We start from the raw sequence: 27,247 nt of genomic DNA, 5'->3' as shown, positions 1-27,247 counted from the left end.
TGGTTTTCTTCTATCTTGATTATTCATTTCTCTTTATTTAGGAAGGGTTTGAAAATCCATTTCTGGACACCAAAAATTTCATATGTTACTAAAGCACATTTGTAAGACAAGAATAAGAGAGAATCATTTAATTAGCAGTGTAGATTTGAACAATTTCCATGACAAAAGAGTGGTTCTTAAATCTATTGCAAGGAGGTTAAGAATTATTTTCCTTCTTTAAGTAGGTATGTTGACATTCTGAGATAATCCCCCCCCCCCATAAGGAAACTGTAAGCATTATTGTTATTAAACCTCGTTATTCTAAGAGGAGCTTTCTATGATGTCACAATGGTACCATTCAGTGACAGGGCATTCATAGATTCGAAACTGTAAGATTGCTATCTGCCTGATACATTCACAATAAAATGCTTATTGAATTAAGTGGGCAGCCATGAAGGAGAGAAACCAAGTTTATTGATGCCTTTGCAGTGCATGTCTAACTTGAACTTCTCATTCTAATTGCACAGCTTTGTGGTTCTGGCAGCCATGTTGTTTTACATGACAAAGCGTATCATTTTAGTATCTCCAGCAGCCAATGGTGCCTTACCCATTGAGAATCTTTAAATATTACCTTTTAATTTGCTAGGGAAGCCATCACAAAATATCACAGACTGGGTGGCTTAAACAACAGAAATTTATTTTCTCATAGTTCTGGAGCTAGAAGTCAAAGGTAAACGTGACACATATGGACAGAGAAAATTATATAAGTTAATGTCACTTCCCAAGTCTTCCATATTCAGGGCACATGATGGTTACACATATACAAATCCCAAAGAACAACCCAGGGACTGCTCGCTCTATGAGCTCAAGCAACTTAAGCCTTTTGGACAATCCTTGCCTGTTTGCTATCAGGTAAATTCCACGCATTTCTATTGTTTTTCTCTGAATCACAGAAAAGACTATCCCTGCATACTCCATACTCTCAGGTCAGCTGGTTTCAGAATGGATTTGGCCAATGAGAGGCATAGGTATTGTATTGGGGGAAGGTGGGAGAGGGCGTGAGAGAAAGAAAAGAGTCAGGATATTTCTCTTTCTCCTTCTTCTCCCTTTGGGTGGCATCTCCTTGGGCCATATGTCTTTGGGGTTCTAGCTTTCACCAGACTGGCCTACCCTGGTTCAAGGTCCTGGTGGAAATTTTGCTTGCTTCCATCATCCCTCCAATTTAAGAGTCAAAATGAGTTCTTGCTGTTGCTAAACTTGGTTTAATTCACTGTCCTTGTTTGGCTTCTTAGGTCTTCCGTTATCTGTATAACCAATTCTTTGAATTAAGTAGGCCTTGATTTAAATATTTAGACAGTATTCTGTTGTTCTGACATGAGCTTAACTTGTACATGTTCTCTGGGTCAGTTCTGCCATCTATAAAATGAGAACAATAATATAGGGTTATTCTGATGATTAAGTGATTAAGTAAATGTAAACTACTTAGAACACTATAAGGCAAAAAGTAAGTACATAATAAATGTGAGCGAGTTCTTGCTATTATTATTGGGCTTCATTGAGACCAATAAATTGAGAAGTTAAAACCAGTAGATGAGCACCACGAAGAATTAGTCAGCTGGGATTGAACATTCTGAGTCTAGGACAAGAAGCAGAGTTAAGTAGGTCAGTTTACAAAATCTGACAGGCTAAGAAGGGACTGTTCCACTGACATTTCTGTAATAGTTTCATATATCAAATTATGTACAAAAGAATTTACTTTGTTATTCCTAGGCAGCTACTTTATTGCTAGTTTCAGATCCTTGGTGATTATTTGTGTTCTCTCTTGGATGGTAGAAAAGACACAAAGGTCAGATAGAAATGTCTTTAATTTTCAAAAATACGTACTAGAGATACAGCAAATCAGAAATTTATTTTTGGACAAACAATGTTATTAGCAAGTAGAAACAAAACAAAAGGAAGGGAAAAAAACAAATATTAGGCAGAAATGCTACTCGTATTTAGATTCTGCACAATGACGTTTATACTGAATAGATGCTCAATAAGTATCATTGAAATAAATTTATAAACAAAAATAAAAACAAATTTTAAAAATCTTTCCTACTTTCTAGGCTTTTAGAAAATGTTTTTAGTATATTTAGTATGTTCAATATCATCTTATAAAATGAGATATATCTCAGTGTATTAATTTGGTCTGGTTTTCATCAGGAACAACACAACTTTTTTTTAATGTGAATGTTAGTTAAATGGTTCTGTTCAAATCTACCATAGCTTTCAGTTTGGGCTGTCATAAACACAATAATTATGTGGGAATACTGACGGGAAATAAACCCTATATAAGTGACAATAGGATAGCATATTTTAAAGTTAGATCCTATTGGTTACAATTTCAGAACCTTCCCTCTAAGACTGGCCTTACTGTCTGGTGAGCTGTGATTCTAGGCCTTCCATTTTGAAGGGAGTACATAAAATAGTCTATGATACATTATTAGAGCCAGGTACTATTTTTTGTACACTTACTATGTGCCAGCACCTGCACTAAAGAACTTTATTATGCTTAAAGCAATTTAATCTTTACAACAGCCCCATGAAGTTGGAATTATTATACTTTTTTCACAGAGGAAGAAACTGTGGCTTATTGTTTAAGTAAATTGCCCAAAGACAAACAACCAAAACATACTAAACCAGCTTGAATCCAGGTAGGAGGTCTGCCTGACTTCAAAGCTTCTGCATTGAAATTCCCTACACTGTAGACCAGCCATTTCTAAGTGTGGTTGATGGATTCCTGGAAATCCTCGAAAACCTTCTGATGGCGTCAGCAAGATGCTCTCTTTGCCAACTACATATATATGTGTATATCTGTGTGAGACCAGATTTTCCACATATACTTCAAGCCAAACAATACGTGGATGATAGCAGATCAAATACAGAAGCAGATTAGAGAACTCTGTTGTCTTCTGTTAAACCAGACATGAGAGATCTGCAAAAATGTAAAACAATGTCAATACTTTTGCTAATATTTTTTTATTTTGGAAAATATGGTTATTTTTCATAAAAGTAATATTTGCATTAAAATAATAGGTTTCTTGTTTTCAAATGAAATAATAAATATTTTTTGAAATTTCTCAGTTTGAACTTCTAATAAAATAAAGATTTATATAGACATAACCTTCAGATGTAAAGTCTCATTGGGGTCCTCAATAATTTTTAAGAGTGTAAAGCAGTTCTAGAACCAAAGATGTTGAGACCCGTGGCTGTAGACTTCCATTGTCACTAGGCATTTTGTAAAAACTAGAAATAAAACTGACCTGACAGGTCTTTATGTCTCAGGTATCATGTATCACTACTGAGACCCTCAAGAAATTGAGGTGGAAATAAATTGAATCAAAATTTCTTTCTTATCCAAGTATATTCAAAAGCTAGTTTAGCTACAGGTTTAGAAATTAGCATGTAGAAAAGTAGAGCTCTAGAAATGTGTGAATGAAAAAATAAGCCACTGGAGGTGATTCCACCTTTTCTGTCGTTGAAATGATCTATGATGAATTATTTGAAAGTGCTCTGAAAATGGTAAAGCACAATTCAAATCTACGATATTGTTCTAAGTTACAATATTTTGGTAGTAATGAAATTATAGAAGCTAGGAACTGGCTTTTAGTGATAACCACTGGTATCTTTAAAATTATATAAGTATACTCTTATAATGCTAACTAATTATTATAATTGTGTTGTAACTGACATAACATAAGTGTAATCACTTTATATTTAAGTGCTTTACCATATAAAAAAAATCGCTTGCCTAATTTGGCTCTCACTAACTGTGCTGGACAAAGACAAGGCGGGACAAACTCTATATTCATTCTAAAATGCAGAACCTGCACTAAAGAGCTAATCTCAAAGTGGCTAAGTGGCTTTCCACAGTGTACAGCAAGTATATGGTCATGTTACGGATTGTACCTACCATAATACCTCAGCAAATATTTATTGAATAAAAAAATAAAAAAATCAGGTCTTCTGACTCCTAGTCTGGTGTCTCAGCTCTGGCATAAGCTGATTTAAGAGGGTAATGTATTTTTCAACACTGCCTTATTTACCAATGTTATTTAAAATGAATTTAAAAAGGTACACTGTGGCATTCAGTTAGCACTCACTTATGTGGATCTTTGTCCGGAGAGCAGTAACAGATGAAGATGACATGCATTCTTATATTGAGAGCTTATACTCAATCCTCAAATTAATTTTTTTCAAAGAGTGATATAATTCTAACTCTTTTTCATGTGGCATGTTAGGATTAACTTCCAAGAAAACAGATGCCTGCACTTGTTGTGTACACTCACTCACATGCGCGCGCGCACACACACACACACACACACACACACACACATTTCATTGGAGTTCCAAAAGTATGATAATTTGGCCAAATAAATAGGAATATAGTATACATCTGCTTTATGACATGTCCACTTAAGACAAATCAATGATCCCATCCTATAGGCTCTTTCAAATTTCAGTACCATGGACAAAGACTGAAGGAAAACAAAGGATTTCTATCCCCCCAAATCCTACAGCCTGGTGGGGAATCAGATACTGAAACAATGTCATAGTGTACAAGGTAATGAGGAAATGAGAAATAGGGAATACCTAACTTTGTCTAAAAAAAGGCAGTCTTGGCTCTGACATGGTTTACAACCGGTGGAGAATCAGAAATACAGACAACAGAATATGAGATGTTAGTAAGCAAATTTATTTACAAATTACTGGAAGTCAGAGGAAGAAAAAATTGACTCAGTCTTAGAAAACAAAGCAAAGTTTCACAGAGAAAGTGACTTTTGCTATAGGACTTGGCAGAAAGAATGAAGTAGAAGTAATTGACAGCATAGGCCTCAAATCCCAGCCTACTCAATGAAGATACTAAAAACTGGACCTTTCCATAACCTTTGCTTCCCAGAAACTTGAAGTAAATGGTCATGAACCTATTGTGTTTGTTTGAACCAATTACCTGCGTGTGATGAGCAGTAAGTCCTGTAGCCAGAATCTCTACAAGAGTTAGGCTGATAAGTAGGAGACATTGGGTGGGGGGTGCGGAATTCACCCCTGAGAATGGCAGTCACACTTCCTGAGCATTGCAGTATCCTCATTTCACTTCAATGGAATTATTCACAACTGTGCATATGAATGGCAACTTCTGGGAAGATCAGACATCTCCTGAACTATTTTGTGTTATCTCCTTCTTTATGTAACTATTGCCTAAAGTGGCTGTACACTTGGCCATTAAATAATCTTACTTTGATGTCCTAGATTTCTCTGTGCATATCTCCAGTCTTTCTTGAAACCCATATATCTGTAGCACTTTTTATTTCAACAATACAATCTAACTAAGCCTATTTCTAGAAAACACCAACATTTTGTACCAGATGTATCAGGGGTTGTGATTTGGGGCAGAGGCAGCCCACTACTAGAACCCCATGTTTGGGGTATTGGCTGTCATGTCTTGGTGAGATGTAGAGCCACACCTACTGCCACAAAACCCAAAAATGCCAGGAGATACTTGCTCCCTCCAATCTGTAAAATGAACTCTGCCAATCAGAGGCTCCCTCAGACCCCCTGATGCAAAAAATTTAGAATTCTAAATTTAGTGATGCAAAAAATTTAGAATTCTTTCTGGTGGCAGTTGTGGTGAGGACGGTAGGGGGCTGGTGGTGGTGAGGGCTTCATGACTAGTGTCCAGTGTCAAGCCAAGGATGTAATAACAACGCTCCACACTGGCTGCTTGAAAGTCATCTCTTTAGCTGGAATTCTAACTCCCCGACACACACTTTCCTGGTTCCTTCCTATTTCCAAGCCGAATTCTCTATCCATTTTATCCTCTCAGCTGCCAGATAGGTTTCCAACAAATTTCTTTCTTAAAGGCAGTATTGATTTTTTTTTTTTTCACTTATAACAATGAAACTTGACTGGCCGAGTTTTTCCTAAGTGACAGGCTGTGTAATGTATAATTGTGTCTTGTAGTACTTCTAATTGGACAATGTCTATAGAAAATGCATTTTAAGACTGTCCTAACAACTGTTAAGTGACAGGTGATGGAATCTCAAAGGAATGATGTCTTTCTGATTGAATATAAAGAAAGATACATGAATTTGAATAGCTCACATGGATTCCCAAACCCAACGGAATAAACTTACACTAGACTGCAATGCTAATGCCTGCTAATTATAACCAAAAGATGGCTGGTTAATGAATACAACTTATTTTCCAGTTTAGAACAGTCAGAAAAAGGAAAAAAATGTAGGAGATGGAAAGAGCAGTTTGTTAGCAGAAGGATTGAACATAAAAATGAATGAGGGTGCTACAAGAAGGAATACACCATTCATTTATTCATTCAAAGAACATTCAAGGAATATTTGTGTGTTAATGAAGGGAGATACAAAGAGAAGCATAGGGGAGTCCAGCTCTCAACAAGTGAATGAGAATATAGACGTGTAAAAACTTAATATAATGATACAAAGCTACCAGAATTACCTATAATATTCCATAGGCTTGTGGATTCATTTTCTATGGTTCATAATATGAATAAATCACCACAAACTCAATGACTTAAAATAACTTGCTTTTCTTATTGCTGTTTTCCATAAGTGAGGAGACCAGGCCCAGCTTACCTGGGCCCTCTGTTCAGAGTCTCATACAGATGCACTCAAGGAGTCATCGGGGCTGGATGTCACCTACACTCGGGGTCCTCTTCCAAGCTTATGAGGCTGTTAGCGGAATATATTTTCTGGCAGCTGCGGAAGTCATAGCAGTTTTCTTCTTCAAGGCTAGAAGTCAAGAGAGTCTCAAAACGTCTTTAACAGAGCTCGTGTGATTGGGTCAGACCCACCCAGGATAATCTCCCTTTTGATTAACTTCAAAGTCAACTGATCAGAGACATTAATCGTATCTGCAAAACCCCTTCACCTTTTCCATATAGTAACATAATCTCAGGAGTGATATCCCAAAACATTAGCCATATTCTATTGGTTAGAAGCAAGCTCCAGGTCCCATCCACACCGAAGGGGAGAGGATTAGACAAGGTTCTGGGTCATGGAGGGGAACATTTCTGCCTACCACAGCTTGGCACTATCTTCAGTCCTAAATGTATGAAACAGAAGGAAAGTTAAGGAAGTGACAAGCCAGAAAGAGAAGTCTCTCAAACTATCAGCCTAGCCCTTCCACTGGCGTAAGGCCTTTCGCCTGCAGGAATCAGGTCTTAAACCCATTGCCCAAGAAAAGGTCAGAGGCATTTTCAGTTTCACTCAACAAAGCTTTGTGCTATCCATTTCAGTTCAGGGCATCCCAGGAGAATATAAAAAGTTCCTGTATTTAGTGGATTTATAGCTAAAGAGAGAGATAGACAAGGACATACCTTCTATCCCACTTGCGTTGGCAAGCACTCAGATTAGCAGTGATTCAACAACACTGTCTCTTTTAAAGCTAATGTATTTGCCCTCTTTTCCCAAGCCCCTATAATTCTCCATATCCATGTACATGTTCCTTTCAAGGGATAGGTTCTTTTCATAATTTAGAGAAAAGATTGAGCCCAACCTCAATTTAATTAATATGTATGAGATGAGGAATGGAGTCACCTTTTAACTTCCTTAGCAGTCCCTCTTCCCACTGCAGTGGATAGGACCAGAGAACATCTGGCTAATACCAGAAAGATATGGAAAGGTTCTGGTCCCCTTAATAAAAGCTAGGCCTACAAGGCTTACCTTTCATTGTTTGATAAATGTACCTTTTGCTGTGATTTTTAAAACCGTTCATTCAGAACAGTCTAGGAAAGGCCCAGTTGACCGCTTCCATTTTGCTCGCATGTGAGAGAACGAGGGTAGCCACTGCCCCATCCTCATCTTGAAAGGGACCATCTGCTACTTGCTCTCAGGTAGGTGGAGTATGCAGATCTGGGGAGGCTGGGCCTTTGAAGCTTCTTTCTGGGCACCCTGGATCTTCCTGCATTAGAACCACCTCCAAAGGGGTTGATCAATAGAGCAAGAAGAAAAAATTTCAGGGTGCATTACCATATTGCATCTTGTGATATTTTGGAGAATACTCCCAAAGTGCTGATCGGGGTGTGAGGTAGCCTGGAGGCTGGAAAGGGACTGACTTGCAGCAGTGTGTCTGAAAGAAGAAAATGGTGGGATGCCAGATCTTCATGGATGCCCTCATAACCTGAGCAAGTGTGTCTCCTAAGGACTTAAGAACAGAAGAGAAAGCACAGAACCATGCTACTGCCCCTTACCTATCATCCTAGAGATTGGGAACCTCTCTGTAGTATAATGTGACTTTTATATCCCGTAACCACACATACCCAAGGCCCACAGTCTTAGCTTTGGACTCTACTGTTTGCCTTTGCTGACATAGGGTTCAGTTAATTCATTATATGGCCTTCAAAACAATAAAAGTGGGAATATCGTATTGTTGGCACTTACTGACATTTGGCCAAGAAAAAAATTTAATGACCTCATAATCCTGTTGTGTTGAAATTTATTTCCAAAAACCCTTCTTCATTATAACATAAGGTAACAGTAGAATGGCATTTATATTTCTGCACAACCCTTGTGGATAGGAAGCATAAGATTCCCCCACTCCCACCTCATGTGCTTCTCTAGTTGGGGGAATAAAAGTTATACTTTCATGTCAACATCCTATAAGAGAAGGCAGCAAGTCCCAAATGGGAGTTATAGCTTATACAAATTCAGATACCGCAACCAGACTCCAGAGATTCTGATTCAGCAGGGCTGGGTCCCCAGCATCTGTACAGATTTTTAAAATAGATTATACATTAATATTAAGCCAAATTTTAAATTTCAAAAGGATATTCACATGAAAATATTTATTTCATTTAATCCTCTTGTTTTCCTCTATGGGGACAATTATTCTTACAGTTTCTTTTCTATCCTTCTGCGTATATGAGCATATAGAAACCAGAGAAAAAAGATAGCATCACATATACTCTATTCTTTACCTTCTTTTTTTCATTTAATAATATATATTGGAGATCATTTCATGTCCTTAAAAGCACATACCTTCAAAGCATTTCAATAGATTGATATACAGGTAAAAATCTTTAATGTGCGTTAGACTCTTGCAATATTCTCTGGGAGCAGTTCTGTGCTAGAACCATACCAATTTCAAAAGATGACATCTAATCCACATTCTCTTTATCCTTACATACCAATCAAAATTTACCTACCAATCTAAGTTTGCAACGTTTTTGTGATTAAAATATAGAGTTCTTATGGGACTGGCTGGTACACTGGGACCTTTGCCCTAATGGATCTAGGCAATAACTATTTCATATAATCCTAGGCTTTTTATTACGTTTACTTTTGATATTTGTCATGAAGACAGCTAACAGGATTGGAAAGTATTTTTTTTGCAAATATTTACGCTCTAAAGACTCTAAACTGTACATTTAAGGGCAAGACATTAATTGATTATCCAAGACAGGTGCAAAATCAATCAATCAATCAATCAATCAATCAATCAATAAAAGCAAGCTTAAATACCAATGGCTAAGAATTTGGACTTCAAACAAATTTTACTTTCTTCTTGAAATTTTTATTTTGTTCAAAAGCATATAGCTAAATAAAAGTTTAAAAGGAGTCATTTTAACCTTCAACTTTAATCTAGTTTGATTGCTTGTTCAACTTGAACCAAAATTAATCTGGAAATTACACTGAACAGACTAAAATGATAACACACACACACGTATACATATCAAGAAGCTTCAAATATGAGAATCCCCAATTTACAGTTAGTAAGATGGGAACGGTAAAATAGTTTCCATCTTACTTTAGTTAGAATTTACCCAGCACAAGTACTTTGCTGTTTAAATATTTATTAATGTGTTTAAATATTAAACAGAAAACCTCTGTGATACTCGACATGCACTAGAACAAATTAGAATTGGTTTCTGCGTTTCAATATTGATATTCTCTTTGGGAACAACTGAGAAAAAGAAAACTTAATGACAGAAAATTGCACTCAGGGGCATCCTCAAAGCCAAAAATAATTTATATGCACCATATATTTATAACTAAAAATTTAGGGAACTTTACATATTCTTATTTCTTAACAAAAATAAATAAAAACTTAGTACACTTTTTCCATCTTGGACTAAGTGGTTGTGGAATGCAAGTAAAATGTACATAGTTGGGAACCATTCTCTTTCCTTTTTTTGAGGTAAAACCTTTTTTAGGCTTTTGCTTTTTGATATTTTGGTCTTGCCGAACATAAAGTTGGTATTTGAAAAGAGTATATTCTGCCTATTTTTGTGACACAAAGAGCACTTATTGGGTTTACAAAAGTAAGTACTTGCCTTTCATATTTTTGATAAAATAACGTACTAATAGTTGTTGATTTTTCCACATTTTAATTTGATTTTTTACTAATTCCATTCTTACAATGATAAACAGATTTTTTCTCTTGTCTTCATATCTAGGTGACTATCCAAGCCTATGCCCCAAATTTAACCACAAATGTGAGTCATAGAATGAATATGAATAAATCACAGGGTTAGAAATAGATTTTTCCAACTTCAGTACAATTAAAAAAGAACTCAAGAATCTCAAAGTTTTAATTCAAGTTCATACTAATTCCAGTGTATAAGTGGTCGGGTCTACATTAATTTATTGCTCTAACTCAGGCTGTTTTCACTTTTAAAAGATAGTGCTCATTTTTTCACTATATTCTAGTGCTGTCAGGCATTCCTTTTTTTTTTTTTTTTTTTTTTCAGTTTCAGGTGTACAAAGCAACATAATAGTTAGACATTTAAACCCCTCTTAAAATGATAACCCACCCCGCAAGCTACTACCCCTCTGACATCATATATAGCTGTTACAATACCATCGACTATCTTCCCTATATATAATCCTATGATTATATATACCTATATATTTAGTTATAGTTGAAATTCAATATTATTCTACTTTAGCTTCAGGTGTACAGTGCATTGGTCAGGCATCTACAGAGTCTATGACATGATCTCCCTGATAAGTCCAGTGCCCATCTGGCAACTTACATGATCTTTACAACACTGTTGATTATATTCCCCATACTGTATTAACTATCAATTTGTATTAATACCTTCACGTTTTTCACCCTGCCCTCAACGCCATTCCCATCTGTCACACTGATGATCTAGTAGCTATCGGGCACCATACCTAGTTATTACAATATTATTGACTACATTCCTTATGCTGTACCCTACATCCCCATGACTGCTGTGTAACAACCAACTTGTACTTCTTAATCCCTTCCCCTTTCACCCATTCTTAATCCCCCTCCCATCTTAAAGAAATCCCTTTAAGATTCCTTATAATACTGGTTTGGTGGTGATGAACTCCTTCAGCTTTTTCTTGTCTAGAAACTCCTTATCTGTCCTTCAATTCTAAATGATAGCTTTGCTGGGTAGAGCAATCTTGGTTGTATGTCATTGCTTTTCATCACTTGGAATATTTCCTGTCACTCCCTTCTTGCCTGCAAAATTTCTGTTGAGAAATCAGCTGATAGTCTTATGGGGGCTCCCTTGTAGGAAACTAACAGCTTTCTCTTGCTACTTTTATAATTCTCTTTGTCTTTAACCTGTGGCATTTTAATTATGTGTCTTGATGAGCCTCTTTGGGTTTATCTTGTTTGGGACTCTCTGTGCTTCCTGGGCTTGTATGTCTATTTCCTTCACCAGGTTAGGGAAGTTTTCTGTCATTATTTTTTCAAATAGGTTTTTAATTCCTTGTGCTCTCTCTTCTCCTTCTGGTACCACTATAATGTGAATGTTGGTATACTTGATATTTTCCCGGAGGCCACTTAAGCCCTTTCAATTTTTTTGGATTCTTTTTTCTTTTTGCTATTCTGGTTGGATGTTTTCTGCTACCTTATCTTCTACATCACTAGTTGGATCCTCTGCTTCATCGAATCTACTGTTGATTCCCTGTAATATATTCTTCATTTCTTTTATTGTATCTTTTATTTCTGACTGGTTCTTTTTCATGGCTTCCATCTCCATTTTTATGCTTCCTATCTCTCTGTTGAAGTTCTCCTTGAGATCATTCAGCATTCTTAAAACCAGTGTTTAGAACTCTTCATCTGATAGATTATCTTCATTTTGTTTAGTCCTTTTTTCTGGAGCTTTGTTCTGTTCTTTTGTTTGGGACATGTTTCTTTGTCTCCCTATTTTGGCTGCCTCCTTGTGTTTATTTCTATGTATTAGGTAGGGCTGCTATGTCTTCTGGTCTCAGTGGAGTGGACTTATGTAGTAAGTATGCTGTGGGGTTCAGTGGCGCAGTCTTTCTGGTCACCTGAGACACATGCTCTAGGTGTGTCCCTTGCGTGGGTTGTGTATACCTTCCTGTTGTAGTTGAGCCTTGGTTGATAATTACACATTAGTGGGAGAGACTGACCCTTGGGATCACTGGTTGTGAGGACTGGCCTTGACTACAGTGGAGGAGTTGTTGTGTAGGGGCTGACCCTATGGAACAGGATCTGCCTCAGCAGGACTCTGGTGCCTGCCCAATCTGTCCCTTGGGTGTGTTATACTTGGAGGTGGCTGGTTAATGCTCCAGCTCATTTTGAGGCTGGCCGCTGGGACACCAGCCCCAGGACCACCTTGGAGGGGATCCACTGTAGGTCTATTTTAGCCACAGCCCATGCCTCACCCAGGGCCAGAAAGAAATCAGCAGATGGCTGCTGCCTGCTATGTTTGGAAGTGCCTTGAGAGGACAAGCCGTGAACCAAGGCTGGCTGTCACTAGTGTCAGCTTTGGGCTTCTCAGCCAGAGGTACAGGACACACTCAAGTCAGATGCTGCTTGTCTGGGTCCATGAACTTTTGAGAGTCTAGGAAAGTCTGCAGCTTTAGCCAAGGCAGGTGGTCTGCACAAGAAAGCCACTGGAAGTGGCCTGGGTGTGTCTGAAAGTTGGGTGGGACAGGGTTTCAAATTGCCAGGGTGTGGCGAATGAACAGTGGAAACTGAGATATGGTGGCTGCCTACATCCACAAGCAGGAAAGGGGGAGGGCTCAACGAAGAAACAATGGCCTCTGCCAGCTCCTCTGTCTAGGAGAAAACCATCTCTCCAGTCCCCATCAGAAGTCAGAGAACCCAGTTCCCCACCAGTTGTCCCTGCTGCTTTTCTAGCTGCTGCCCCAGTGCTGGAGCTCGGAGAGAGTGATTCCACTAGTGGGTAAATCTGCATGCAGTCCCTTTAAGAGGAGTGCCTTGGAGTGCAATCGCTCTCAGTCTCACTCAGTCACAATATCAGCTGTTTTTCACAACCAAAAATTATGGGGACTTCTCTCCCTAGCACTGGAACCCTGGGCTTGGGTAGGGCTGGGACTTCTAGCACCTCTGGGGGGTTGGAGGGACCCCCCCACAGCCAAAATATCCCTCCCGACCTTAGTGGTCACACATGGGTGTGGGATCCGGCCTGTGCCGCATCTCTGCCCTTCCTACCAGTCTGGAGGTGGCTTCTTCTGTGCATCCGTGGTTGAAAGGCTTCAGTTCAGCTTGATTTTAGGCAATTCTCAATAATGGTTGTTTTGTAGATTAGTTGTAATTTTGATGTGGTTGTGAGAGAAGGTAAGCACAGCATTTACCTACTGTGCCATCTTGGTTCAACACAGGCATTCCATTTTATCAACATGGTGTCAAACACAAACGTATGTCCTATTTTTTAGAATGTGAATTAATTTATGTTGCTTATTAATTTTTTCAGGCATCTTACCAATATTTTTAAAGTTTACATTGATTTTTGTAACTTGGGAGAAATATTACCCTTTTGTTTGATACTGCATTACTGTATTAGAGGTGATCAAAGTGGGTTGATAAGTTTATTTTCTAAATAAGCAGACACTAGCTGGTGATGCATGGAATTATTCTTAATTGAGAACAATTGTATTTGTCAACAGAATAGAGACTTTTAGGAAATACTTTTAAAAGGCAAAACACTATTGATACTAGTTCTGACTAAACTATTAATATTGTATGCTGACTGAGGTACCTTAAAAATAGAATACAGGAGTGGCAAAAAAAGACAAATTAACTCTTCTCAAGCAGAATTCTACCTTAATGTGCACTATACCCTTACAATATTTTTTTTCTTCATAGTCTATTGTCATTTAAATTGGGAAATAACCGTTCAAATGAATATACTTTCATTGACTCAAAGGATATTTACATTAGTCTGGCACTGGCTGAGTTTCAAGAGTAAATAAGGAAAACAGTTCTTGCTGTCAAAAAACTTATTGTCTACTAGACAATAGGTAAATACAAGAGATACAGGTACAAGGATATGGGTACATTCAGGGTAACAAAGACAGATGTGATTACTTCTAATAGGGAGGGTCAATGTAATGGACTGAATGTTTATGTCTCCCCTACAAAATTTACACGTTGAAATCTTAATCTCACATGTGAAAGTATTAGGAAGCGGGGGCCTTGGGGAAGTAATTATGTCAAGAGCACAGAGTTCTCACTAGTGAACAAATCCTCAGGAATGGATTAGTACCCCTATAAAGGGACACCAGAGAGCTCTCTATCCTCTTTCCACCATAGGATACAAAGGGAAGTCAACAGTCTGCAACCCAGAAGGGGGCTCTCATAAGACTATGACCACACTGTCATCCTAATCTCGAACTTCCAGCCTCCAGAATTGTGAACAAACACATTTCTGCTGTTTGTGCCACTCAGCCTATGTTGCTTTATTACAGCTGCCAGAACTGACTACGATAGCCAGTAAAGTCTTCATAGCAGCAGTAATGCCAGTTGTGTCTCAAGGTGAATAGACAGAACAGCATAAGCTAAGGCAGCAGCTGAGGCACCATGTGATGTCTGGGAACTTCAATAGTGCTGGTTGGCAGCCTGAGGGTGTGGTGGGAGCAAGAAGAGCACAATAGGAATTCAGGCAGGGAAGACTGGCGAAGGTAAGATAATGTAGAGCCTGTACCATGCAGAGAAGCCTGAGCTTGTAAAACTATGTTGTCTATCACTTGTTTTCAATACTTTTGAAATATTTTGACTATCACTTCTAGAATTGTAGCTCCTTTTCCTAAGAAATACCATGTGGAAACTCAATATATGGAGGTCAGATGAGTTTGTGAACTCATCCTAGAAAAAGTGCCACATAGCTCATTGCTGAATATCACTATGGTCACCTTTGAAGTACTCCCCTTGGGAAGCTATGCACTGACACCAGCACCCTGTCCACCCTTCAAAGCAATTGTGAAACGCTTTTTCTGGAATGACCATCAGAGCTGTTGTCCTATTACCCTTGAGGTCCTGAATGTCATCAAAATGTCTTCCTTTCAATATTTCCTTAACTTAAGGTAACAAAAGAAGCCATTGGGGGCCAGATCAGGTGAGTAGGGAGGGTGTTCCAATACACTTATTTGTTTACTGACTAAAACCTCCCTCACAGACAGTGCCGTGTGACCTGGTGCATTGTGGTGATGCAAGAGCCATGAATTGTTGGCGAAAAGTTCAGGTCGTTTAACTTTTTCATGCAGCCTTTTCAGCACTTCCAAATAGTATACTTGGTTAATTGTTTGTCCAGTTGGTACAAATTCATAATGAATAATTCCTCTGATATCAAAAAAGTTAGCAACATCATTGTAACAAGTTCATGAACTTAATTGACAGCCCTTCATATATATATACAAATAAATACTAGGGGTACCAAAAAATGTATACACATTTTAAGAATGGAAAAAGCTGTATTAATATATACTGATAACAAAAGATGAATGCAAGTCCCATTTGACTTTTGCAATTACAAGAGGTGCTCAGAGTGTCCAGACATTTCTGATTACCACGAACTACTGCTTGAGCAGCGTTGACCAAAGTGTCCACTTGTATGCATTTTTTTGACACCCCTGGTATATATATGGGCCCTCACTGATTGAAGTGAGTGTGAAATGCCGAGTCACTACAGTGATACGAAGACCTGTTTCAAATGCTCATCACAAAAATACATACACTCAAAGAGCAAGCACCTTGTCTTTTGAATGTTGAGGATGGCATGTCTACTCAGCCCTTGGCCCACAGGATAAAAGCTTTTATTCTTAGTTGTATTAAAAATATGAAGAATTAATGCAATAATGGAGAATGTAGCAATATGAAGGAAAAGCTTATCATTATTTTTTTTACAGTAGACATCCCTACCCCCACCTAGGAAGAGACCTGCTTTTGTTTTTAGCAATGTCCTGAGAATGAGGTTGGATGCCACGTATAGTAAATCCAGCTAAGAAATGCATTACTGTTTTTTTTTTTGTTTTTTTTTTTTTTTTTTTTTTTATGATTTTATTGGGGAAGGGGAACAGGACTTTATTGGGGAACAGTGTGTACTTCCAGGACTTCTTCCAAGTCAAATTGTTGTCCTTTCAATCTTAGTTGTGGAGGGCACAGCTCAGCTCTAGGTCCAGTTGCCATTGTTAGTTGCAGGGGGCATAGCCCACCATCCCTTCCGGGAGTCAGCTCAGCTCAAGGTGCCATGTTCAATCTTAGTTGTTGGGGGCAGAGCCCACCATCCCTTGCAGGAGTCGAATTGGCAACCTTGTGATTGAGAGCCCATTCTCCAACCAACTGAGCCGTCTGGCCACCTGGGAGCTGAGCTGCAGCTCATTGACTTCATTCTAGTTGCGGAGGGTGCAGCTCGCTGGCCCATGTGGGAATTGAACTGGCAGACCTGTGGCCCAGAGCTCGCACTCTAACCAACTGAGCCACCCGTCCGCCTGCATTACTCTTTTTTGAGCTTTCTATGTTTTGCTTAAATTATTTAAAGTTGGGAATATAGTTGATGCTGATGATAATACAGTGGTTTGCTAGATGCTGAGTGAAAGAAGAGGGAGAAAAGAAAGAAGAGGGGAAAAAACAATTTAGATTGGGAAGAAAGACATGAAGAATCCTTATGTCTAGTGAGGATTTTGCTTAGGTTTCTGCCACATGGTACGTGAAGGGTCACATTCTCCCTCTGTCTGCAAAACCTTCAGTAAACCATCCATTTCTCATTACTGCTAGGCAGAGTTTTGAGGCTTTGTGAGGGACCCAAAAAGTGCTGGAGACAACTTCCATTGGGGTGTGGAGCCAGGTGGAGGCTGGCCCCAAAAGCCTCCATGGGTGAATTTCATACAGGTGAATGATTTACAGTATCCTAAAACCCACCCCCTCCTCCCATATTCACTCAGAAGATATATGTCACCTTAACTCACTGTTAAAATTGTGATGTGTGATTGTGATGTTAAGGTTGCAATGACATCTGATCCCCCACTTTCCCTGCTACTTTCACCCTTCCCAGCAACTGATACTAAGTTAATATCAAGTGTTTGGACAACCATGAAGTGACCAGGGGTCATTTTGAACATCAGTCCCTAGTTCCTCTTCTGCAGCTATAAAATGCACCTACACCAAGAACTAGTGAGAATAATAACTATCAGGGATACCGGTTCATATTTCCCCTGAATAGAAAAGTCCCAGCTTATTGATTTCCTGTCATAACTCTGCTGAGAGTATCAGATGCCAGGTTCAAGTCAAATGATGAAGCAGCCATAAAAAGCCATGCTCAGGGAGGGTTAGCTCACCTTCATAACATACACGTGGGGTTCATCTCGCTATCATCCCTTTGGAGAAAAGTAAAGGAGTGAGGTTTTGGAGATGGTTGTTTTGTTTTTGGCAGACCCCTAAAAAGAATGGCTCACTTACATGTCTGAAAAAGAAAGAGCAGTTCAACTATTGATATATGCATACTCTTATGGGGCAATACAATGGTTAAGAGCCCAGACCCAAAAGCAATACTTTTCAAACATGAATGGATGTATACATTACCTGGGAATCTTGTAAAAAATCAAAGTCTGATTATATAGGTCTAGGATGAGGGGGGAGAGTCTGCATTTTTAATAATATCACCAGTGATACAATTCTGCTGGTCCATGTAAGCCACATTGAGTAGCAAAATTCTAGAGTCAACTTATATTGGTTCAAGTCTTGGTTCTTGACTCCACCAAGCTGAGTGACCTTGGGTAATATAACATCTATATGCCTCAGTTTCCTCATCTGTAAAATGGAAATCATAATATTCTCTACTTCCTTTGGTGGTTGTGAAAGTGACTATTATATATAATAGTACACTCAGAAGAATATCTGGCACGTGGTAGGTACTCAATAATTATTTGGTGAATGAACTACTTAGCAACAGGACAGGAGGGGGGCAAGGCCCTGAGCTTTTGAATCCAACTCTTTCACATCTCCCCAAAGGAGTTATCTGCCTTTTCAGCTTATAATTTGGTACCATTGGCTGCCTTTGAGTTAACTCTGTAGAATCCTATGTAGGGCTCAAAAGAACAAAATAGAAAGCCTCTGAAGAAGATAATGAGAAGTCCTTTTTATATTTTCACCTAAGGGTGGCAATGATCAGTTTTATATTTAAGAAAATCACCGTGAGAGCAGATGGGAGACAGAGAGTAGGAGTAGGAGTTAGACAAAACTAGAGCTGGGGAGATAAGCTCCCAGGCAATTATAATAGGCCAGGGAACAGACAAGAACTTGAGATTAGGACAGTGGAGAGAGTTGGGGAGGGCAGTCAATACAAGCACCAGTCCGGAGGTTGATTTGGCAAGACATGACATTTACTAGTGGGCACAGCTGACCCTCAGGGAAAAGGGTGTGAAAGGCTCCCAGCTTTCTAGCTCAGGTAGGAAAATAGATTTGGGGGACCATTTTCAAAGACAGAAAGTAAAGGGAGAGGGAATAAGTAATAATAAAATGTATGGATCAAGTAGAAGGGGAATAGATAGTAATAAGATTAATTTTGGACAAGTTGAAAGTGACTATGGAGCTAGATAACCACAGGCGATTAAAAATTCAGGTCTGGAGCTGGAAGACATATGGGTTGACCACACAGATGTGCAAGTCCTCAGTATTTGTGTATTAAGGCGTGGAAGTGAACAAGTCTCTCCAGGAAAGCATGAGGTGCAAAAAGAGGTGGACACAAAATGAAGGCCATGAGGGAGACTGAGAAGGAACAACGTGAGAGGTGGAAACAAAGTCGAAAGAGAGGCATGGCAGAAGGCCGGTGGGAAGAACCCCACAGCAGTAAGGGAATGGCCAACAGGCCAAATTCCACAAAACAACGTCTACCCTCCTGGAAACCAATTCTTCCTATGCGATTTATTGAATCTGCCAGAGTCCAAAGGCTAGAATCTTTGTTTGACTCATCCTGCTTCCTTACTCTCTATATTTAAGGCATTAAGATCTTCTTTCTATTCCTTGATATCCATCCCTTTCTCTGTAAGCCCAGTTTCATATGCAAGTCTAAATATACCTAGCTGACACAGAAACTTCCTACATGTTACAGCTGTGCCCAGCTTCCTGAAACACCTTTTTCATTGCATTTAATTTCTTCCATATTTCACAATGTATTTTTTAACTTGAAAAATGTTTTTTGTTTAGGAACATGAGTGTGTATGTATCTAAGTATTAAGAAATGCATGAGAATAATAAACATCAAATTTAAGATGATAATTACCTCTGCAGAGGGTAGGACAGGGATGGGGAAAGGAGGGCAGGAACTTCAACTGCATTAATAATGTTTGATTCTGAAGCTAGGTAACAGAATCATGGATTTAGGTTTCTGGATATTTACATAACAAAACTATTTAAGAAATACATTATAATGACAGCACCCTGAAATTTAAGTTTTTAAGGTTTCAATTTGGGACTCTGCTCCCTGTCTCATTTTATTTCCTACAGTTTTTTTTTCTTTTCCTACACAATTTTCTTTGGTGTTCAAATCCTCTGTACATTGTTCAAAAAGGTCATTGGCAAGTGTATTTCTTTGTCTTCTTCAGTCACAGTGTCCCCCCGCCAGGAATGCATCTCCATTCATAGGTATTTCTCTCTAAAATCTTTGTTGCTAATTTCTCCATTGGATATGAACTCTTTCTCCTCTGAAATCTCATGAGTGTATGTTGGTATGCGAGCACATGTGTGTGTGATTCTTATCTATCACTTCGAAAACCATTTGTGTGATATTTGTCTTACTACATAGTTCAGTAATTGTAACCTTGGTTGTGATTGCACATTAAAATTATCTGGGGAATTCTTAAAAAATATTGGTGCCTGGGCCACAACTCAAAGTGTCCCTACTTCAGAGAGGCCGGACTAATAGAATTTTTTAAAAGCTTCCAAGGTGATTCTAATACTAAAGTTATACCCTGATCATGCTGTGAAGACAGGGGCAACCTCTTCTTAGCCACCTCTGCACCAGCACAAAATTTCACATATATAGTATGTGAAATATGTGAATTTAAACTCAAATACAAATTTTAGTCAATAAAAGTAGGGAAAAATTAATAATCTTAAGAAATTGCAGCACTATTCTTCTTTTGACATTACACTATATAAAAAAAAGTCCACTTAACAGTAACTTGACCTTTAGTAGTTCAGTGTCATGAATATTTGGAAGCAAGTTACCTAAATGTGCAAACAAGAACAGCTGTACTGAAATCAAACACTGACTAAAGTGATGGTAAATACTGTAGACCAAGGAGCCAAGGCCATAAAAAAGAGCGTTTAGTTCCACTGTTTCACAAGTAATCGTTAATCCCAGAAGGGATCAGAGTAGCAGGAGATAAATGTAAAGGTTATAGCCTGCAGAATGTAGGATATTTACTTTTAAAATGATAATGCAAAGATGTTAAAAAAAATTGATCAGAATGCTATGCAAATAGCATAGGGAAAAATGCAGAATCCTGTTCTAATTCTAATTAAGTCATAACTAGACAACTTGTGTGTTACAAATGGTATTTAAATGGCTAAAGTTGTTTAATCTATGATACTTGTGCTAAAATTATATGTTTCTATTGAGAACAAGAGTTAAATAATTATTTATATCATTGGCATCCCATCAGAAAAGACAATGAATTTTTAATCCAATTTTTCAGAAGGAAAATTAGTAGTTTATACTAGCCAATTTTTAATGTCTCTTCCAATGCTGAGACTTTTTAACTAAATTATTTCTACTGATCTATCTTCAAGTTCACTGATTCTTTCCTCAGCCATGTCATATCTGATGATGAGCCCATCTTAGAAGCCATTCTTCATTTCTGTTACAGTGTTTTTAATTTCTTGCATAGCCTTTTTATTCTTTCTTAGATTTTCCGTCTCTGCTTGTATTACTACTCTGTTCTTGCATGTTTCCACTTTTTTCATTATAGTCTTTACCATATTAATTAGTTATTTTATTTTATTAAAAATTTATTTAGAAACTGTTTTTTTTCCATCAACCTTATTTCCATTTTCTGTGTAAGAATCTGTGGACCACTCAGTGGTTGTTCCTACCCACTCAGTGGCCTGAGCAGTGGGAGATGCTAACCAGTCTTCAGTGGTTGGCTGGGCACTTCAGCCTTCAGAAGGGAACTGCTAAAAGGCACCGAGGGCACCTGCACACCTTCAGACCAGTCTGCGACATTGGGTTGAGTAGCAACAAATTCAGGAGCTGGAGCAGTCCATTCACCCTGAAATTCCTCCTTGGTCACAGCCTTTCAGCAGCATCCAGCTCTTTCTTCTCAATCTCTTCAAGATCTGTGTATAAGTAGATAACGGCATGAGCTGCCACGGCTGCCCATGGGTGATGTTCCAGTGCATGTACAGAATTAATTACCCAGGACCTCATCCATCACGTCAGACCTGCTGAGAGAGCTCCCTTATTGTTTCATGGGATGGCAGCATCCACACAGTGCAGAGGCGAGTCTGTGTTACACAGAGCAATGGTAGGCAGCTTAACATAAGAGTCTCTGTGAGAGGCTGGTGGTCAGCCTAGGATCAATAATCACCAGAAGTCTTGGCTCTTGGAAGGCTGCCTGGATCTGGTTCCAGGTTCCAGGTGAAGTGACCACCAATAGGAGTGTCTCCAGTGGCAGCAGCAAACATCAGCACGACTCACTGGCCAATATTCTTGGATGATATGACAGTGACATTAGCCAGGATTTCAGTGGCAACAAACTGCCAGCAGAAACTTCTCTCAGGTTCTCTCCCAGATTTATGATGTAAATGACATCACTTTTCCTTTTGTAGATATGTGATTACATTTGGAAGTCAAAGTTGATGCCACCCAAATGCGTTCCTGCTATAAGGAATTTGATAACATCCTCCTCCTTCATTTGTAGGACACCAAGGACTCTGGATGTTGTGAAAATTTCCCTTTAAGTTACAATGAGAACCTAGAACAATGCTGTATGGACCCCTCTCTGGGTAGTGTGGAAAACCTAATCATAGTTATTTTAAATTCCCTGTCTGATAATTCCTGAATCTGTGTCAGATCTGAGTCTAGTTCTAATTCTTGCTTCATCACTTCAGACTGTGTTTTTTCTTGCATTTGGCAGGCCTTGTAATTTCTTAGCTGAAAGGTGAATATGATATGTCTGAATAATTAGAACTGAGGTACATAGGCCTCTAATGTGAGGATTTATGTTAGTTTTTCCTATGGCTATAGGCGTAAGAAACTTCAAATCCCCCTGGTGTCCTTGTTCAGTTTTCCCCCTTGACATTGGGCTTCCCTAAGTATGCCTCCTTAGAGAAAGTCTGCAGGGCTTACAGCTGTAACCACTGTTAGACTGGAGCCCTGTTGGTGTGGCAGAGTGGTGTGGGCAAGGGGGAGCATTTGATAATCTCTCAATGAAACGTCAGTGTTTAGTGGGCCATTGTCCTTGGACTGTGACCTTCGCAAGTGTTTCTCCAGTGGTATAGTGTCGTGCGGTAGACCCTGCTCGCTGCGCCATTTGTCATGTGGGGCAGCCTGCGGGGTCTCAGCTCCTGCTCCCCATATAAGAACGCAGGATATGGTGAGGCCAAAAAGGAACACCCACAGAGCCATAGGTAGGGGAGTCATACTACTACATTCTCGCTGGCAGTACTATAGTCTCACTGGAGGCTGGATCCACACTGTCCGCAACCTGCTATCCTAACAGCAATCCACACTTGCCAGCCCAACCACCATTGTCTTGCTAGCCCCCATTTTTCTGCTAGCGTAGCCACAGCCATTATGTTAGTGGCCAATGGCTCACTGGTTACAGCTGACGGCCAACTAGCCACAGCTGATGGCCATCCAATCATATTCGATGGCCACTTACTACCTGAGCCAGCACCTTTCTACGTGAGGCCAAGAGCCTGGAAACTGCTTTCTGGGGCTCTGTCCCCATATATAGCTCCCCCCACCCACTGCCCTGTACTCTCTTCCCCAGCTTCAGCCTCTGAATCTATTTCCTTGAAGCCCTGTTCCCTTTCAACTATGTTTTGTTTTGGCTTTTTCCCTCTTCAGGTGAAATGGGAAAGCTGGAGTGGAGGAGTTCCCTTCCATCAGCTGGGCTAAGGATCGAACAAAGTCCTTTCCCCACGAGAGTAGTCCTTCATTATGGTGAAAACTGTTGGTTTATGTCACAATAATTACTCTGTGCCAGAGCCACAGGGATCTTTCTTGGATCTTCACAGTGAGGACCTAGTGGAGGGACTAAAATCAAAGCCCACGAAAACGTGGGTACCCTCCTAAAATCGCAACCCCAGGAGTGTATCACTCTTACTTTAGTCCAGGCTCAGCTTCCAGCCTTTTACCAAAATTACTGTTTCCTTTTTCTTACCAGTTTATGGCTCCAGCAGCTTTCATTCCAGTCAGCAAGTCTCACCTGTGTGTCTCTCTGGATGAACCTGTCTCTTCAAGTTTCTGGTTTGCAATGAGCCCTGTGAACATCAGTTCTCTGAGGAGTTGAAAATAAGCATAACTTTTCAGTTTGTCCAATTTTTATTCTTGGAAGGACAGCAGTGGTAATTTCCAAGTTATTTACATGTCAAAGCTGAAACCAGAAACTCAAGTTATTTCAGATTATATGTTTCTAAACTTCTGGGTATATGTAACAGTCAAATTCAAGATTTAAAAATATTACACTGGAACTAACTATCTTGTCATTTAATTATATTTGAAAACATAAAAATTATTTTTAAAAAGCTATCAGTTTTAACATTAGTTGAAGTTTGGTGTTTAATTTTTGTCAATTTTTGTTGTTGATGCAATGAAAATTGTTTTTAGTTTTTTATTAAAAAATTGGTTTTCAATTAATAAATATACCAAACCTAATCATTGTCATATCATGAAATCTTTTTCAGATGTAACATTATTTATACTCCTATTAATCAAGAGTAATGTTTGTTCTTATTTTATTGTTAGTTTATTTTGGGTATTAATATATTTATTTAAATAACTCATGATATCTGAAAAATTTGATTAAGTTCAGCATTTAACTTTATATTTATGAAATGATTCTGGTTTCTTAAACTAAAATATTTTGAAATCACATTTAGTGTCACAATCTCAGGATTATTTTGATTATTGAAGCTTCTCTGGAATAAAGGGAAATTATTGTTGCTATTGGGGTTCAGAACACGCTACCCCCAAAGTATGGCACTTTGGCACATTGAATGTTTTAAGCTGAAGGAATTTGATAAACAGTAGGTGTGGGAAGGACTCTCCACCCTTTTTCCCTGAAGCAGGTCATAAGACATCATGTGAGGGGTGACCCCCACCATACACAGAGGAAAGAAGCATCCTTATCTCTGAAAGTAAATGAAGAGGTTTTGCTAAGTGTCCCCCTGTTTACCACACTTAGCTCATACCCTTTTTGTCCTGTCAGATTTTTCCATGGTTTGTCACTGTTCATCAAACCTAGCATAAAAACACTCAGGTTTAACTGCTTCTTTGGCTTTTCACTTTCTTAAGAAGACTCTTATTTCTCATAAACCTTATAGTAAATAAAGATTTGTGCTTTCCTCTTGTTAATCTGTCTATTGTTACAGAGATCCAGCCAAGAACCTAGAAGGATAACAGGAAAAATAAATTTTCCTTCCCTACATTACAAATAAAAAAGTTTTATTTTTGTTTTTTATTTTTGGTTTGTATGAGGTGGTCACTTACAGATGTTGTAACAAACCATCAACATTATCCAAGTTTAAATGAACACTATTTTGGCATATTATACTGAAGGGTTCCTCATTGGAGTGGCTCTATGATAATTTGGTATCTTGTCTCATATTCCAGACCAGTTGTGGGTCAGCATTGGCACCCTTTTTCTAAAGCTATAGTTTCAAACAGCCAATCCTGGGAAGCAGAGTGCCTCTGTATGACTCAGTCACCTTGGTGGTTTCTTGAATTGTTCTATTAGTATAGACTCAAATAGAAATACATTTAAATGGGTCTGTATTCTCAGTGGAGGTAAACCAAAACCATGTCCATAGCTTACAGGCTTCTGTGCAGGGGGCTTACCCCACTGCATGGGATTTGCCTTAGTGGGCTCTTGTGCCTGTTGAGACGACCCTTTGCGTGTGCTGCTTGTGGGGCCAACTGGGCAGTGCTCTGTGTCGTCTGAACCAGCCTCCAAGTATGTTGGTTCTGGGGCCTCTTGGGAGGGGCTCCAGTTCAGGCCCAGGTCACCCACTATCTATGACTGGCTGGAGACTACCTGATAGAAGCTACAAAGTGATCCGCAGTTATTTGCTGTCTGTGCTAACCCTGGAGCTGTGTGGGAGCGGCCATGCTGTAGACCAAGGATGTCTGATACGAGTACTGGGCCTGGGGTAGTTTAGTAAAATGCTAGGACACCCCGAGGCCTGCTGCCACATGTTAGCTTCCTTAAGGTTCAGCCACTGTTAAAACCTCTCTGCAATACACAAGTTGGGTGAGGCAGGGTTTCAGGGGATCAGTAGAGTAGGAAGAGTGTGGTCAACAGGTTAACTCTTGTTTGCTGCCAGTGCTGAGCTTGGAGCTACTCAGCAGAAGGCTGAGAGCACACCAAGGCCAGCTGCTGCCTGCCTGGGGCCCATAGACTCTGACTGTTTTCTAAGAAATAGTGCAATTCAGGTGGAGCTCGCTGCTAGTGGAGAAAGTGCCTCTGGTGTTGGGCTAGTTAAGTAAGGCAGGGTCTCAGTGATTCAGCAGGGTGGAGCAGTGGAGCTCACCAGACCGATCAGATTCAGATTTGTCCTGTGGGAGTGGGTTCAACACAGTAAAGATGGTGCCCACCTGCCAGCTGCACGGGAGTAGAACCCCAACACAGGGAAAATGGCGACTGTCCTCCAGCCCTTGCTATAAACCACCTACGTATGTCTCTGACAACCCCCAAGTTACTGTCCCTCCGCTGGAGCCCAAGGTGAGTGCCTGTGAACAAGTGAGTGTGTGTGGGGGCCATTTAAGAGGACACCTGGGTTTCTTGCAGCCTTCCATCCCACCTGGATGGTTGGAAGAATCCCCACTGCAAGATGTTGTGGGGGCTCCTCTTGCCAGCACCAGTACTCTGGGGGGAGGGAGACTGGTTTGCAGCTGGGGTCCCTCACTCCTTTGGGGGGAAATCTCTGAGTGTGAGGGATCCCTCCCAGTTCTCAACTGCCACAGGGAGTTTTGGGGCTAGCCCATTTTACCTCTCCACCCCTCCTACCAGTCTCAATGTGGCTTCTTTATATCCTTACTTATAAAACTTCTGTTCAGCTAGACTTAAGATGATTCCCCAGGTTGATTGTTCTATAATTTAGTTGTAATTTTAATGTGTTCCTGGAAGGAAACAGGCACAGTGTTTATTTACTCTGCCATCTTGGATGTCCTCAAAAAGTAGTATATTATTGAGGGTGGGAAAAAAGAGGTAGGAAAAGGACAGAGATGGATATAATGTATGGCTATTTAAATTAAATTGCATGTCCATACAGTGCATAGAGTATTATATAAAAATCAGGTTTTTCAGGTCTTTATTTCTTCCATAAAATAGCAGGTAACTTTTCCTAGATAGTTACTCTTAATATACTAGGTCCAAAAATTTAGCTTCTTGTCCTGTCTTACATTTCTTTGACTTAATATTGGTTTCAGACTGAATCTGTCGTCCCTATTTCATGACAACACTGAATAATGGCTTTGTGAAATTTGAAAATATTTTGGAGTACCTGTGCACAGAACTGCCAAATTATTGATGACTGTTTTTGTTACTTCAAATACATATGACATTTGTGTAAGAAAACACATATTCTCATGATAAAAACTTGAAAAGGGAAAAACATTCTCTTTAAATAAAAATAATTACTAATTTAATCATTGAGTGTAAGACCCTTGTTAGATGATTTGAGAAACTGTATAGTTATAGCTACTATACACAAATATAGTTAGTTTCTAGTTCATATTTTTTGGGTTGTTTGGGTAGTTGTCTAGGTTTTAAAATTATCATTG

General features: G+C 39.2%; 1 pseudogene; it reads right to left on the bottom strand.

Annotated features, from left to right (window-relative positions):
* The window catches only part of LOC109456492 (small ribosomal subunit protein uS2-like), a 139,764-nt pseudogene that overhangs the window by 1,857 nt on the left and 110,660 nt on the right, over positions 1-27,247 (bottom strand).

Source organism: Rhinolophus sinicus, chromosome 17, assembly GCF_057876585.1.
Source record: "Rhinolophus sinicus isolate RSI-liver-muscle chromosome 17, RSI-T2T, whole genome shotgun sequence".
In the NCBI taxonomy this organism is placed as follows: domain Eukaryota; kingdom Metazoa; phylum Chordata; class Mammalia; order Chiroptera; family Rhinolophidae; genus Rhinolophus; species Rhinolophus sinicus.
The sequence above is the reverse complement of the archived record's forward strand: the minus strand, read 5'-3'. Positions and strand labels throughout refer to the sequence as shown.